We start from the raw sequence: 15,182 nt of genomic DNA on the forward strand, positions 1-15,182 counted from the left end.
AAGACATGCAGGTAGTTGGTTTGAAAGAGACAGATGTAGAGGACAGAGGGGTATGGAGACGGATGATTCACTGTGGTGACCCCTAAAGTAGGATGTTCAGTTTTTAGAAAATAACCACACCACCTCTTTATGGATTATTTTCCAATAATTACATCCACAATTAATTGATTCCTTACATGCATTTACACACCCAATGTACTAATCTAGATTTATTTTTGTGCTAATAAACATGATGTAAAGGGATCTTGGTCCATCTGCTTCTGAAACTAATGGTTTTTACTTTAACTTTGTGTGTTGCTAGTTTGTTGCATAAAGTTCTCCACTAGATATTTTCCAGTAATAAATCTGCATGGTAACATACAGCTGGTGTATAAAATGGATTCAACTAATACAGCAAAAGGCTTTAAATGTGCATATTGCGTGCCTTGAAAACCAGAAATAAAACACCAGGGTTGGCATTATCTGATTACTTGACAGTGATTGCATATACTACAAGTGAATACTCTCCATTAATACATTAAGTGCTAAATAAGACGGTATGAGAGTAAAACATCTGATGCACCGAATAGCAAATGAGACAACAAAAAGCAGCCGTAGGGAACACACACATACACACACGCGCGCTAATGCATTCCAAATGCAAGCTCTTCTCAATAACATTTATGTATCTGTGCTAATTAGACAGTGTGCTCTTCCCCCTTGGAGCCTCCAGCAGATGTCCTGCATAACTGGCGATCATCTGAATCTCTGATAAGCGTGTCTGTGTATTTTTGGAAACAAATATTAATATTTGATCAGGTCAATACCCACAGCCAACAAACGCAAAAGGCATGCTATGGGATTCTGCATTCGATTCATGCATAATTCATTCTCATCATTTTTTTTTTTACTTTATTTATGAAGGCGCTAAGGAAAAGGGGGAAAAATACAAACAGAACTGTTTCAATTACGGCGTTCAATTTTCTCACAACTTCAGAGCACAAAAATAGAATAAAAGAGAGGCCCTGTTTCGTTCCTGCTTTCAACTTGCAGTGTGTTAAATCAATTCCGGAGTTTCAGCCACGTCACCTATAGCACAAGTGGCCACTTGCAACACAATGCGACCGAGTGTGCGGCCGATTGGAGCGAGCGTAATGACCACGTGGTACATTTCTCATTACGTGACCTCGGCTTGGGTTTCCTACAAGCCACATTTCTGGCGTCTGCCAGCGAGTGTGGAGCTTTTCATGTGTCCACAATGTGTCCAAAACCGCCAAAAGCTTTAACAAGACCATTTGACTGACAATGCAAACAAATGACCTCAGACTTTTCCCTGACATGATTAGAGGTGTTTGCTCAGTACTGTTTCAAGCTCTGTTTTAATGATGTGAAATGTTTCCCGTTTCAGCATGTCTCATGCTTTAAAAAAAATCTCATTTTCTTGCAGTATTCATTTTTTTCATTTACAATAAATCACAACAGGCTTTATTTTTCTGACAGAAATTGGTGTGTGGAACTGGATCATGGTATGAGTCTTAGTCAGATACACTATCTGTCCTTTCTAAGCAAATCAGGAGTGCACAATGAGCTTCAGCACCAATACCTAAATGAGGTTCAGAGGTTACAAATGGCAGGTTTAAAGAAATATATAGAAAGGGGTATACATTTGAAATTGATACATTGGTCTTCATATGTTTAGCCCTAATGAGCAAGTAAAGAATGAAAGAAAAGGGGGCTTTATACTTGTCACATGTACATTACAGTGAAAAACTTTTTTCACACATCTTAGAGCACAGGGACCGCCATGATACAGCTCCCATGGAGAACAGAGGGTTAAGGGCCTCCTCAAGAGCCCAAGATTGGCAGCTTGGCCCTACCAGTGCTGGAAACCATGACCTTCCAAGCAGTAACCCAGAACCTTAACCACTGAACTACCACCTCTCCCTTTGCAACTGGCAATGGGGGCATGGTAAAACTTTTAAGAGGTGTTGGTGAATGGTGATAATCCAAATTAGCTCTTTTTAGGATTTTTTTCTATGGTTTCATTGAGAAGAATAGGCCCCTGGTGTTGATTTATCTATTTGTTTAACACGAAAACAATCCGATTTCTCCCAATTCCTAAACAATGCTTACTCACATTTATGTGCCTGTGTGGACATTTCTAGGATCACTGACCCAAATTTTTCTAGGTCATATATACTCTGATCTAGATTGTTCTCTACCAATGGCCAGATTTTTTCTTGTACAGTGTAACAGGTTTATCACCGCTCCTCACAGCACATGCTTATGTATATCTTTATCTGCTCAATACCTTTGTTTTCTTTCAGACATTTATGTAATCAGTTCTCTTTTTTATATACGCCAGACGCTTTTCACGCTGAGGCCAGCTTTTCTCAGCATACAGAATATTGATTTTCAAAAAATCAGATCCTCTGCCAAAAAGATCACGACCAATTTATTTTGGAACAGCGCAGTGTTCGTTCACCACCTTCCTCTTGTATATATTCCTATATTTAAATGATCTTGTGCTGCTGTGTGTTCTGTCAGTGAATTTTTTTTTTTACCAATTTTCTAGTGTATTACTCGCGCAGTAATGGAATTTGATACTCAAAAGATATCCGTCCTGCAGTAAGATTTATAGCAGGCAGAGGAATGAGAAATATATAATTCCATTTCACTCAGACTCACCCCCATCGCCATTAGGTTTTCTTGAGCTGAAATGAGTTTCCCTTTTGGCATGTGTGTGTGTCGAGCAGGAGTAAAGTTGTAGTATTTCAAAACCTGGTTAAAAGGTTTCACACTTTTGACAGTCCGGATCTTATTACAATGCAGGGTAGACTTATGTCCATTTTAAATCCCTTAGATGGTATGCAGAAGAAACCTTGAGAGGAACCAGCCTCAAAAATGGAACCCATCCTCATCTGGGTGACACCAAGAGTATAAACCAATAAACACCAGAGAGTGAGAAATATCAAGAGCACCGGAATGTGTGATTATAAGTAATGTCCTTTCTACACTCATACTGTACATTCATTTGGAGTTGTGGAACCAGGTGGCATCTTTTTTTTTTTAAGTCTGAAATGTTCATGAGGTGGAACACAACTGTAGGTTGAGCAACCTCTGGATGGCTCGGGGTCCCCTTGGAGTCAGTATCTTCTTTTTGAAGGTCTGAAATTTACATGAGTTGAGCCAACCTCTGGAAGCCTCAGGATGGATAGAAAAAAAGAAAGAGTGAAGAGAAATGAGTGTAGCTGCTGTTCATAATATTAACAAGCACAATATGATATGCATTTGATCAGATGGAGCACAAGGTTATGATGTGGGTTAAGTGTTGTGTATGCCTGGCTGAAGAGATATGTCTTTAATCTACACTTAATCTAGTAGTGGACTAAGGATTTGTTGATATCTGTCTATAGGATTTGTTTTTGAATGTTCCATTACACATTTAGTCCCCATCTGCTGTTATATTAACCTCCACTCTTCTGGGAAGATGTTCCACTAGAATTTGAAGTCTAGTTGTGAAGATTTGTGCTCATTCAGCTACAAAGGTGGTTGTAAAGTCGGGTACTGATGTTGGTGAGGTGGAGTGCAGCCTGGAGTGCAGCCAGCATTCTAATTCATCTCAAAACTGTCTATAGCAGGCCACTCAAGATCTTCCTCTGCAACCAATGTAAAGCACATCTTCATAAAGCTGGCTTTTTATGCACAAAGGCATTGTCATGCTTGAACAGGTTTGGGTTTACTAGTTGAAATGAAGGTCAAATGTAATGCCGTCATATCCAAAGACGTCTTATACAATTGTGTGCCTCCAACTTTGTGGAAACAGTTTAAGAAAAGAGAAATTTAGAGAATTTGACAGATAACCTAGTGATAAAAACATTTTGTTTTTAGCAAAATATGTTCCGGATTTCTTAATGCTGAGAGATCGAAGTTGATTTTAAGAAAGTTTGGCCAATTTTTGATCAAGATTTTTTTGGGGGGTTTTTTGTTCAGTCACAGTGACCTTCAATGGTTTCTCCTCCCAGACTGTCACACACATGAATAAAAGCCTTATCCCTTCGCAATAGAGACTTGAAATTTACCTTGACAAACATCCCCTTGATGAAATGCCTCATCTGTCCTTGTCAGAAAGATTTTTAATCAAATCTGCATCTCGAATATTACTTGCATACGAGTGACGGTTTTGATACAATAAATCATCAGTGCCTGATGTCTTTGAATTGCCTTACAACACTAAAACACGAGGCTATTGAAAATCATCTGTACTAGAAAGAAATCAAAAGCCCGTTATGGTGAAAAGATTCTTTACAGCAAATAAATAAATGAATTCAAAAATGGATGCCGAAAGTGAAATTTTATATTGATGTATTTTAATGGAGGAGGAGCTTTGCCTTGTTTTGTTCCATTCCTTAATCGCAAAGAGGAATTGTGTATCTTTTGTGTATCTTCTGTCAGTTCCAGGAAGAATTTTGGTAAGCAATTGAAGAGTTTTGTGACTTAAGTGCATCTATTAATGTGACCTTGATAGAGATTTAATTATATTCAATTATAATTCCTCATTTTAAAATTTTATTTTTAATTTATGTTTGGGTGTTTAATGGAATGCACTGTTCCTATTGGTTGTTAACCATCAGATTAAAACTATGTTTAATAGGATTTTCTGGTCACTATTCCATTAGTATCTATACAAACCAAAAACTAAATTCTTTCATGGTTAAATTATAATTATTTGCATATAAATTATAACTAGAATCATACATGGTAACATACGACTGGTTAGTGAAATAAAACAGAATTCAATAAAACTAAAAAACTTAAAAATGAATATATATATATATATATATATATATATATATATATATATATATATATATATATATATATATATATATATACAGCATGATGTAGCAAGTAGCAAGATTTCCATCTGGAGAGAAGATGAAATGTGACTTAATTGTGGTAACCTGATAAAATAAAGAATGACCACCAGAATAAAATGAGAGAAACCATCAGGAACACCACAGACCATTAAACCATTACAATCCATTACAGACCATGAGAAACAAATCAAATTCATTCGCAGATCTAATCTAATGTTTTATCTCCAAAGTCGTCTTTTTTATTCTGATGGTGTTGGTCATTTTGAATTCAGATGAAATTTTAGCAGGAATCTAATACCCACCATTAAACCCTGTCCTCTTTATGGTTCAGTGTTTGATGGAAAACATTAGATATTTCCTTTAAGGGATTGTGACGTAGTCTCTAATTCATGAAAATGTGATATTTTCACAGTATTTGTGTCGGTTAGTGTTTTGCATAGGGAACGGGTCTTTGTGTTTGTTGAAACCTGCAGTAAACCCTGTATATGCACTGTTCTGTTTCATAATATAATTATTTTATTCACTTCTGCTAGGAACAGAGGTGTTCTGAAGATTCAGCAACTTTCTCCAATGCCTTTATGTCCTTAACAGACAAGGACAAAGTGAATGAGGAAAACTGGATACTTTCCTAAAATGGAAGGAGAAGTGAACAGGAGGGATGAGAGAGAGTGTATTAGTGTGTATCACATTTACCCTAAATGAGGAAGCGATTAAAAAATGCCTGTGTGTATTGTGACCTGGTCAGACATACAGTATTTATATTAGTGTTTAACAGCTTTGCCTTAGCATTAATATACATTCATGTTTATTTCTTTTTCTGGATGCTTTTATCCAAAGTAATGTACACCTCAGGTCAAATACTGTCCAAATACAGAGCTGTTTAAGAACTCAGCAATGGAGGATAGTTGTAGGATGAACTGATCCTAAAATCAATTAAAAGCTAAATGTGCTCTTTACTTGTCATATGTAATTTACAGATTGTATGGGGTGGACAGGTGTCTTTATGCAACTAATAACCTCAAACAGGTGCATCTAATTTAGGATAATAAATGTAGTGGAGGTGGACATTTTAAAGGCAGACTAACAGGTCTTTGAGGGTCAGAATTCTAGCTGATAGACAGGTGTTCAAATACTTATTTGCAGCTGTATCATACAAATAAATAGTTTAAAAACATATATTGTGATTTCTGGATTTTTTTCTTTAGATTATGTCTCTCACAGTGGACATGCACCTACGATGACAATTTCAGACCCCTCCATGATTTCTAAGTGGGAGAACTTGCAAAATAGCAGGGTGTTCAAATACTTATTTTCCTCACTGTATATCCCAAGTGTGGCAGCTTGGTAATACAAAGGCTTGAAACTCTGACCTTCCGCTGAGTAATCCACATTCTTTCCCAATTAGGCACATGTTTATGAAAATGCACAAGCAATGGCGTGACTGTACAAACATTATATTATACACTATCATGTATTTACATGCACAGGAAATATCCATTTAGTTCAGTGAATGATTTTAGTGATCGATATAACCAGATATGCTTATTCTTGGTGTAACAGCATGTTGTGAAGCTTTTTATCCTTTTGTAATAGTTCAGCAATGACACTGGAATCTCCTTACAAAAACACTGTCTACACTATATGGACAAAAGTACTTTGGAAAACCTGATGTTTCAGCCATATGTGGTTCTTCTCCAAACTGCTCTATAGGATTTCTTTGGATGTGGTAGCATTACATTTTCTCTTTACTTGAACTATGAGATTCAAACCTGTTCCAGCATAACAATGCTCCTGTGCACAAAGCCAGCTCCATGAAGATATGCTTTACTTGTGTTGTAGTAGACGATTTTGAGTGGCTCACTGTAGAGCTCTGACTTCATCCCTACTAAACCCTTCGGGATAAATTGAAATGCTGAGTGAACCCCAGGCCTACATGTCTTTTTAGTGAAAGCTTATCAGCAAGCCATATCAATGTTATTTTTCTTTGCAAAAAAAGAAAGTCTTAGATGCTGCATGTGGCTGGAATATTCCTATGGAAACAGTAACAGATCAGAACGAGGGCAATAATATGCATGGATTTATATTCCGTTTATAAACCTGTGATTTGCCTTGCACACCATTGACGCTTTTGATTGATTTTAGGGAACAGCCTGGGTGAATTAAGGATGCTTTTGTGTACAACATTTTTTTGATATATACAGTTTTATTATATAGAAATACCCAAAATGTTGTATGTAAATGATTCGTATCATTGAAAATTGAAAGAAAGAATTTCACTGTACTGTAAATTACATATGACAAGTAAAGAGCACATTTAGCTTTTAATTGATTTTAGGATCAGTTCATCCTACAACTATCCTCCATTGCTGAGTTCTTAAACAGCTCTGTATTTGGACAGTATTTGACCTGAGGTGTACATTACTTTGGATAAAAGCATCCAGAAAAAGAAATAAACATGAATGTATATTAATGCTAAGGCAAAGCTGTTAAACACTAATATAAATACTGTATGTCTGACCAGGTCACAATACACACAGGCATTTTTTAATTGCTTCCTCATTTAGGGTAAATGTGATACACACTAATACACTCTCTCTCATCCCTCCTGTTCACTTCTCCTTCCATTTTTATAAATAGTCTTTCAACATCTGTAATTGGAACATCTTTCCAATTACAGATGTTGAAAGACTATTTATAAAATAGGGAAAACACAATGCCAAGAAGAAACCGGTTGTGCTAAAGAAACTACAACTTCTGTCCTGTATTTGTGCTTACAGGATGTCTTGTGAATGTTGTTAGATACCATTATTCCATTGAATGTTATTTTAATTGTCATAATCAGATGGCTCCACCATCATCAGTGTCCATACATTCATTTATAGGCAGAGAACCAAATACCATACTAAATACACTGTAGCAAAAAATGCCCAGAGCAAGACTTATATGCACATGTTTTATGATGTTTATAGACCAAATTTATCTTGCATTCATATAATTTCATGTGAAAAGTTATTTTTCTTTTTGTAAAATTGAATTCGTTCATGGAAAATTTTACATACCTGATCCCTCCGAGATTGTATCACATCGCCAAGGCCACATCAGTGAGATTTTCTTTTTCTCTTTTATTCCCATTAACCGAGTCCTTTTTACCACCTATTCTCTCCCCTCACTTTTCTCTCAGGTGTGATAATATAACACAGCATGGTAAGAGGAACCTCAGATTCCTGCTGGACCTTCATCCTGTGCTGTAAATGGACATTATCAAGAACTTGTTTGTGTGTGCAGTTCGCCCACCTATCAGCATTCTTTACCTCTTTCATGCCACAAAAAAGGATTTTTTTCTACGATACTCTGAACCTCTCTTTGCTATTTGTACCACTGTAGAGTGGCTTTTAGTGTGTGTGTGTGTGTGTGTGTGTGTGTGTGTGTGTGTGTGTGTGTGTGTGTGTGTGTGAAAAAAAGTGCACAATGAGAATCCAGTTCCCTTTCTAGCATTCTTCCCATGCCTTTCCCGTTCTCTCGTGCTAGCACGTTCACAGCGATTTATATTAAAGATTACAAAGTCAAGGTTAAGGCGTAGGGTTAAGAGTGGAGTTATCATTCCTGCATTTCTTAACATTTCACCAAAATGGAAATACTGAATGCGGATGAACGATTACCTGAGGCAGCCTTTAGAATCGTTTTGGAGGCATGTTTGCAATTATTCTCCAGATTTTAAACAGTCAGCTCGAGATGACATTCCAAATGTAATTTTTTTTTAAAGACTTCTACATGCAAATCAATATGTCAAGTCAGAACTTATGATGGGTGACGGTTTAGAAACATGTGTCGAATTTGACCAAGGCAGAATTTTCTCCGACTTCAAAAGAGACAAGAAAAGGCCATGGTCAACTTTATGTCCTTTAACATACTTTGTGCAGATATATTTCCTTAAAAGGACCTGTTTTTATTCATTATTAAACTTGCCTTAGCTATCTTCCTGCAAGAATCATGATTGAGTAGGGCCAGTACACAGCCTCAATATTTCACAGTGTACAAAATATCTTATATAGAAGATTTATCTAATAATCCATAGCTCATAAAATCCACCAACATGCCTGGAAACGCTTTTGCTTCACTCATTCTAAGCGCCTGAAGTGGATAAAAGCACCTGGATGGCGCCTTGTGCATGTGACAATGCATAGCAAGATCTTCCAATCAAGTATGAGGCAGAATGTGAAGTAAATATATCGCCAGTTTTCTCAGTCTCAGTTCACCTTTGAATATTCTAAGCTCAGGACAACAAGCCCCTGAGCTCATGGCTAATATGCGAGAAGTGTTTATGCCTATATTTTGTAGCCGCTCTCTTTTTTGAGACTAAGGCATCTTTTTAAAAAGACTGACCCGAAGATAAAATATCTTCCCAGTCATATAATATGAATGTTTACATATTTCATCAACTAGTGTATTACTGATATGGTTTCTATTGATTAGGGCACCAAAAACACTAATGCTGAAATTATAAACTAGACATGTCTTTGCATGGCTAAAAAAACTGATTAAAGTGATGTTTTTACAAATGTATAAACCCCAAGTCTGAAAGAAGTAAAGAATGTTCTACAGAGATAAAAAAAAAAAAAAGAAAAGAAAAAGACTGACAGTGTTGTAGCAAAGAACACCAGGCTTCGTTGAGTATTCAAAGCCAGAACGTTGAATGCATACAAGCAGGAAGGGAATATATTTTACCTCTTCAGCACTGACTGTTCTGCTCTCAAGTGTACAGATCCCTATCAATAGCACAAGATCTTCTAACTCATATACGAGATTGAATCACATCACCCTTTCTCCTTTGACGACCTGTCATTCAACCCTCTCCTCTTCTCTCTCATTTCTCTTTCTCTCTCACCCCACTCCAAAACCCTCTTTGATATGTCCCCCTCCTTTCATCTCTCTAGCCTGTGCCTTGGCTTTCCTCTCCATCTAAGGACACTATTTGATCTTTGACGTAGATTTGCACTATCTACAGCAAATTACCTTAGTCGGCCGTTCTGCCTGGCCCCCAAGAATTTTCTCCATCAAAAGAATTCAAACCAGGAGATTTGAGGGCGTTTAATTACTTGTGATTAAGCTTCACACCGAAGATTATTTCATTCCGTCTGTAGGCCAGAGCTGGAACCCAGCTCATTTTGTTTCTGTGAATCTTCCCTCTTTTATGATTTTGTCCTTATTAACTCAATATCACCACAAATTGGAAGACTTCATTACAGTGTCAGACTCCAGCATAATCCCAAAATAAAACCAAATTACAGCCAGAGGGTCCAAGAGCAAGCGAAAATACAGCTGTCAGATGATGGTTTACTGTCGGATTTTACGCAAGCAAATGGTGGTGAAGGTGAAGCTGAATGGAGCTCTTGATTAATGACTTTGTCATCTATGTAGGCCAAAAGAACTTTCACCAGCATCACCTGATCTTCTAACGTTTATCTACATGTGAGGCTCTGGTGATGTTAAAGGGGATGTCTAATTTCATGCATTCTGTTATTTACATTGTTAGTATTGGATTCTCATGCAAAACATGGACAAAAATTGGGATTTGGACGTACGAAAAAGTATTTCTGTGCCAAATGCAATTGCTTCCGGGTTTGTATACGTTTCGGAAAGTTTATTAGTATGGTCCTTCATGACATCATTAAGGGCGGAATTCCTTGTGCGGACACTTCTCCTGGACACACACTAACCAGAGCAAAAGCAAGCACACACCCATCATCGTGCTTCATTCAGGTACGGAAGTCATCGCAGAGCTGCATAGGACTTGCTTGAGAAAAACATCTTTTAAGAAGTGAGGTTTTGGATGTAAGGAAATAATATGCTTGTTCAGTATTTACCATATGAACGCATCCTGCTATAGTTTGTTGTTGTTGCTGTTATTTTCGATGTTCAATGTCAGACTTGGGATCGGATTCTAGATCAGATCTGTACGGCGCTGCCTAGTTAATTAGGGGTTTTAGGTAATGTTAATGGCTAGAGATAATCAGAAAATAATATGTATATTCTTTCTTCTCATTGTGTAATTATGGCCATTTAAATCCTTTAGGGATTAATAAAATATATAGTTGAATTCTTGTAAACCTGTTAATATTTGACAAATAGTCAGTGTTTTGTACTTTTTTAAATGCATTTAATTGCATTGTTCAAAATTTTCTAAGTGCAGCATATATTATTTGTTATTACTTACATCTAACCTTATGAATTATCAATAAAAAAAATATTCATGTTAATAGAGGAGTGTTACAGTAGGTCTCATCCTGCTTTGGCTAAAATTGAATTTAGTTGTTACAATGAAAAATCATTTGTTCAGTTGTTTTTCATGTTCATTTTACCTGAAATTATTTAAAAATGAAATACAGTATACACAAAAAATAAAGAAACATTTCCATGGTTTTCGGCATGTAAAATGTTATGCGGCTCTTTGACCATCGCATCCGTCTTAATCTGGCATCAATAAGCTTTAATAAGCAGCGCTTAAAGGCTCAACCTGTCCTAATCAATCTTAAATCCGAGTCAAATATTTCTTACATGGGGATTGTTAAGGAAAGGGCCTCGAAGTGTGTTCGAAATAAATCAATTTGGCTTCTGTCACCTGAACCCCGGCAGCGACAACAGAAATGATGTCGGCCACAACACGCTCCATCACCTTGAACACACTCTTTTGTCTCCATCATTTAAACAATTGAACACACACAGACTTGTATTCCCTGCAGAGGCCATAACTACATTCTGCATTACACAGAAGCACAAGGAAGAGGAAAGTAATGGCACATTTGTGGTGACACGCCGGGGGCCTGAGGACAAGCGTGCTGGGAAACACTAAATCCTAGTGTCTACGAGAGTTCACACGTGAAGAACTGAGCTGCAGGGTGGTCAGAGTAAAAAGTCAGTAAATAAAGTCAGTGTGGTAATGAAGTATGACTGCACTGGGGGTGTTTAGAAAGAAAATACTCGTCAGTACGTATTTGTAATACTTCTGAGTGCTGGCACTTTGAGTATCTTACATTTCACTCGAGTTAGCTTATGGAAATGTATTCTGCCATTTTCTTTAATAACTCAATGCTTCCATTGGATTCTGCATTGGATTTAAAAAAAAAAGAAAAAGAAAAAAAATGGCTGCCAAATAAATAAATGTATTGCACCAACTGTTTGGCCTGAGGGTGAACCGTTTCGCTTCAAACAAATTAATTGCACTGTAATAGAGAGAAAACATGAATCTAAACATCCATTGCTAGTCTACGACGCATGTTCTCCGACCGTTCAATATCAAATTTTATCCTGCTATACATTTCTGGCTGCATTATATGAACAAAAGTATTTGGACATCTTTTGAAGGCACAAACTTGTAGAAGATTTCTCAATGCAGTAGCATAAAACATTTCCCTTCAGTAAAATTGAAACCCAAACCTGCTCCAGCATGACACTGTCTCTATGCACAAAGCCAGCTCCATGAAGATATGGCGTAGTATGACTCTTTAATACCACATCGTATAATGGGTTGGAGTGGAAGTTCTTGATTGGCCTGCTACAGAGCTCTGACCTCAACCTTTGGGATGAATTAAAATGCCGACTGCACCCCGGGATCCGTTATCCTACATCAGTACCTGACTTTACTAACACCCTTATACCTGAATGAGCACAAATCTCTACAAGCACACTTTGAAATCTAGTGGAACATCTTCCTAGAAGAGTGGAGGTAATTATAACAGCAAATGAGAACTAAACATGGAATGTTTAAAAAGAAGCACATGCCAATTTTATGGCTGGGTGTCCACAAACCTTTGTCAATATAGTGTAACTAAAGCATGTGCATTTTTACACAGAGTGGTCAGTGGCTGCGTACGTGCGGGTTTAACTCTAAAACTGGGCAGTTGAGCTTCTCCAGGACTTTTGATGAATCCGGTCACACACATTCCTGATGGCTTTTGTCTTCCTGACAATATTGAGCGATTAAACTTCAGTCCAGTCAAGGCGAGAACAATTAGAGCTCAACCACAAAAGGGCTAATGGATCTTCAGCCGGCTATGCTTCTTTATAAAGGATGTGTTGTCAGTTTCTTAAGAGCTGCACCGAGCGTCGCACTAATACGTCTAGGTATTGTGCGGCCAAGAGTTTCAAATGACTGAGAGGATGGGAATTTGTTTTAGGTCCATCCGGCTTGAAGAGCAAGTACTTTTTAGAAGGACAACTTCTTCTAACAAGTTTGCAACTCTAATGATTGCAAAGAAACAAAGATGTCTGCTGAAACTGCCCAGCAAACTGTCCTTTCCATGTCTTAGTCCGATACCACAAAAATAACTATCTGAAGCCCTATTTAAAGGATATTGATATGCTTGTGAATAATAAACAGATCATATGGTCAAAAGTATCTGTACACCCGTCATCCACATTCTTGTGCGCTCATTACAAGGACTTAATGGTCAGTGTTCCAGTTGTTCCTGAAGGTGTTCAGGTGGGGTTGATATCAGGGCTTTGTGTCCTTATACGTCACAGGACACACTTGCTCTCGAACCCTTATGCACAGACCAAGCGCACTTTGTGTCTAGGGGCATTGTTATGAAAAAAAATTGGGCTTGTTAGTTCCAAAGAGGAGAAAGATAGATAATAAAGACATTGTTTGCTTCCAAATTTGTTGAGCAAAAAGTCTGAGGAAAGAAACACGTATGGGTTCAATTCATTTTATGTGTATAGCAATTTTAACAGTGGACATTGTCCCAAAGTAGCTTTCCGGGGAGATGAATATGTTATACAATTTGAATGTATATGTTTTAGGAAGAAACCTTTAGAGGAAACAGACTCAAAAGGAAACCCAACCTCATCTGGGGGCACCAAATGTCTATTCATTATAGTTATCATTGTTGAGATGCACTCTTCAGTGATCTGTTCATTGATGGGCTTTTAAATGCAGACATGCAAATTTCAGTCCTAAGCCATTGTAGCAGACTGTTTCTTTTAATTACAGTCCAAATAAATCTTCATCGTTTCTAAATTGGTCTTCTTGGATCTTTACACTGTTCATGTAGAACCATCCTCAGCTGCACACTGTGTCTCCAAACAGATGTAGGGCATCAGGATGGATCACAAGGATCCTAAAAGAAGTAAAGGCCATGATCCCTGGTCACTGGTGCCTCAGGAGAGAGAGAGTTAGAAAGACAACAGGAAAAGAAAATATATTTTATGAAGTATCATTATTATTATATAAAAGTTAAAGAAAGTGTATGGCATGTTTAGGTTGTAGGTAGGGACTTCCGCAAGACTAGCGATGGCAGCATAACTATAAGCGAGAGTAACTCATGTCCGTAACACAGATATGATGCGCAGACACGGCCCGCCACACCACAGTCAACCAACCTGGGTAACCACGTGGTCACTTTAATGATCATAACTGTGGGCTTCTAATGTAGACTGTTATCTTTTTATCCAAGTGTATATTATAAATTATAAACTATATATATATATATATATATATATATATATATATATATATATATATATATATATATATATATATATGACAGTGGTGGACAGTAATGAAGTAAATGTAATTTGTTACTGTACTTAAGTAGCTCTCGCGTGTCTGTACTTAACTAAAGTATTTCCATTCCGAGAGACTTTTTATTTTACTACATTTCAAAATCCATTATTTTATTCGAATACATTTTGCGAAATCAGTCGTTCCTTTTTATTTATTAACAGATAAAAACTTAACTGGGCAAACACGCAGCAATCCACCAATCAGGTTCGAGCGCACGCTCCAGTTTAAACATTGATTGGCGCTTGGTGGCATCTACTGATCACCAACACACAGTTCAGCATCAGTTCAACAGCAAGAGGAACATTTAGAAAGAAATAAATGATGGAAGAAACTCCTGACTCGAACTCGCCACGACACCCATGGCCTCATTTACATGATTATTTATTATTTGTTAAAAAGAAGGTTTTGGACTCATAATAATTGTAATAGGAATCAGTCAGTGTTTGACTCATTAATATCATTGTATTAAAGGATTGTTATGCTAAGGCTAACAGTCACATAAACTGAGTTCATTATGCAAAGACTCTTGTGACAAAAATGATAATAGAAACATTACATAGATAAAAAAAATCACAGTACTTTGGATACTTAAGTACATTCGAAGGCAAATAAATTAGTACTTTTACTTAAGTGAAATTTTAAAGGGAGCACTTATACTGGAGTAATATTTTAGCCATTTTATCTCTATTTTGACTCAAGTACATGGTTTGTGTACTTCATCCACCACTGATTAATGATCACAATAATACAACGCAAGCATG

The sequence above is a fragment of the Silurus meridionalis genome, chromosome 24 (assembly GCF_014805685.1).
Source record: "Silurus meridionalis isolate SWU-2019-XX chromosome 24, ASM1480568v1, whole genome shotgun sequence".
NCBI lineage: Eukaryota > Metazoa > Chordata > Actinopteri > Siluriformes > Siluridae > Silurus > Silurus meridionalis.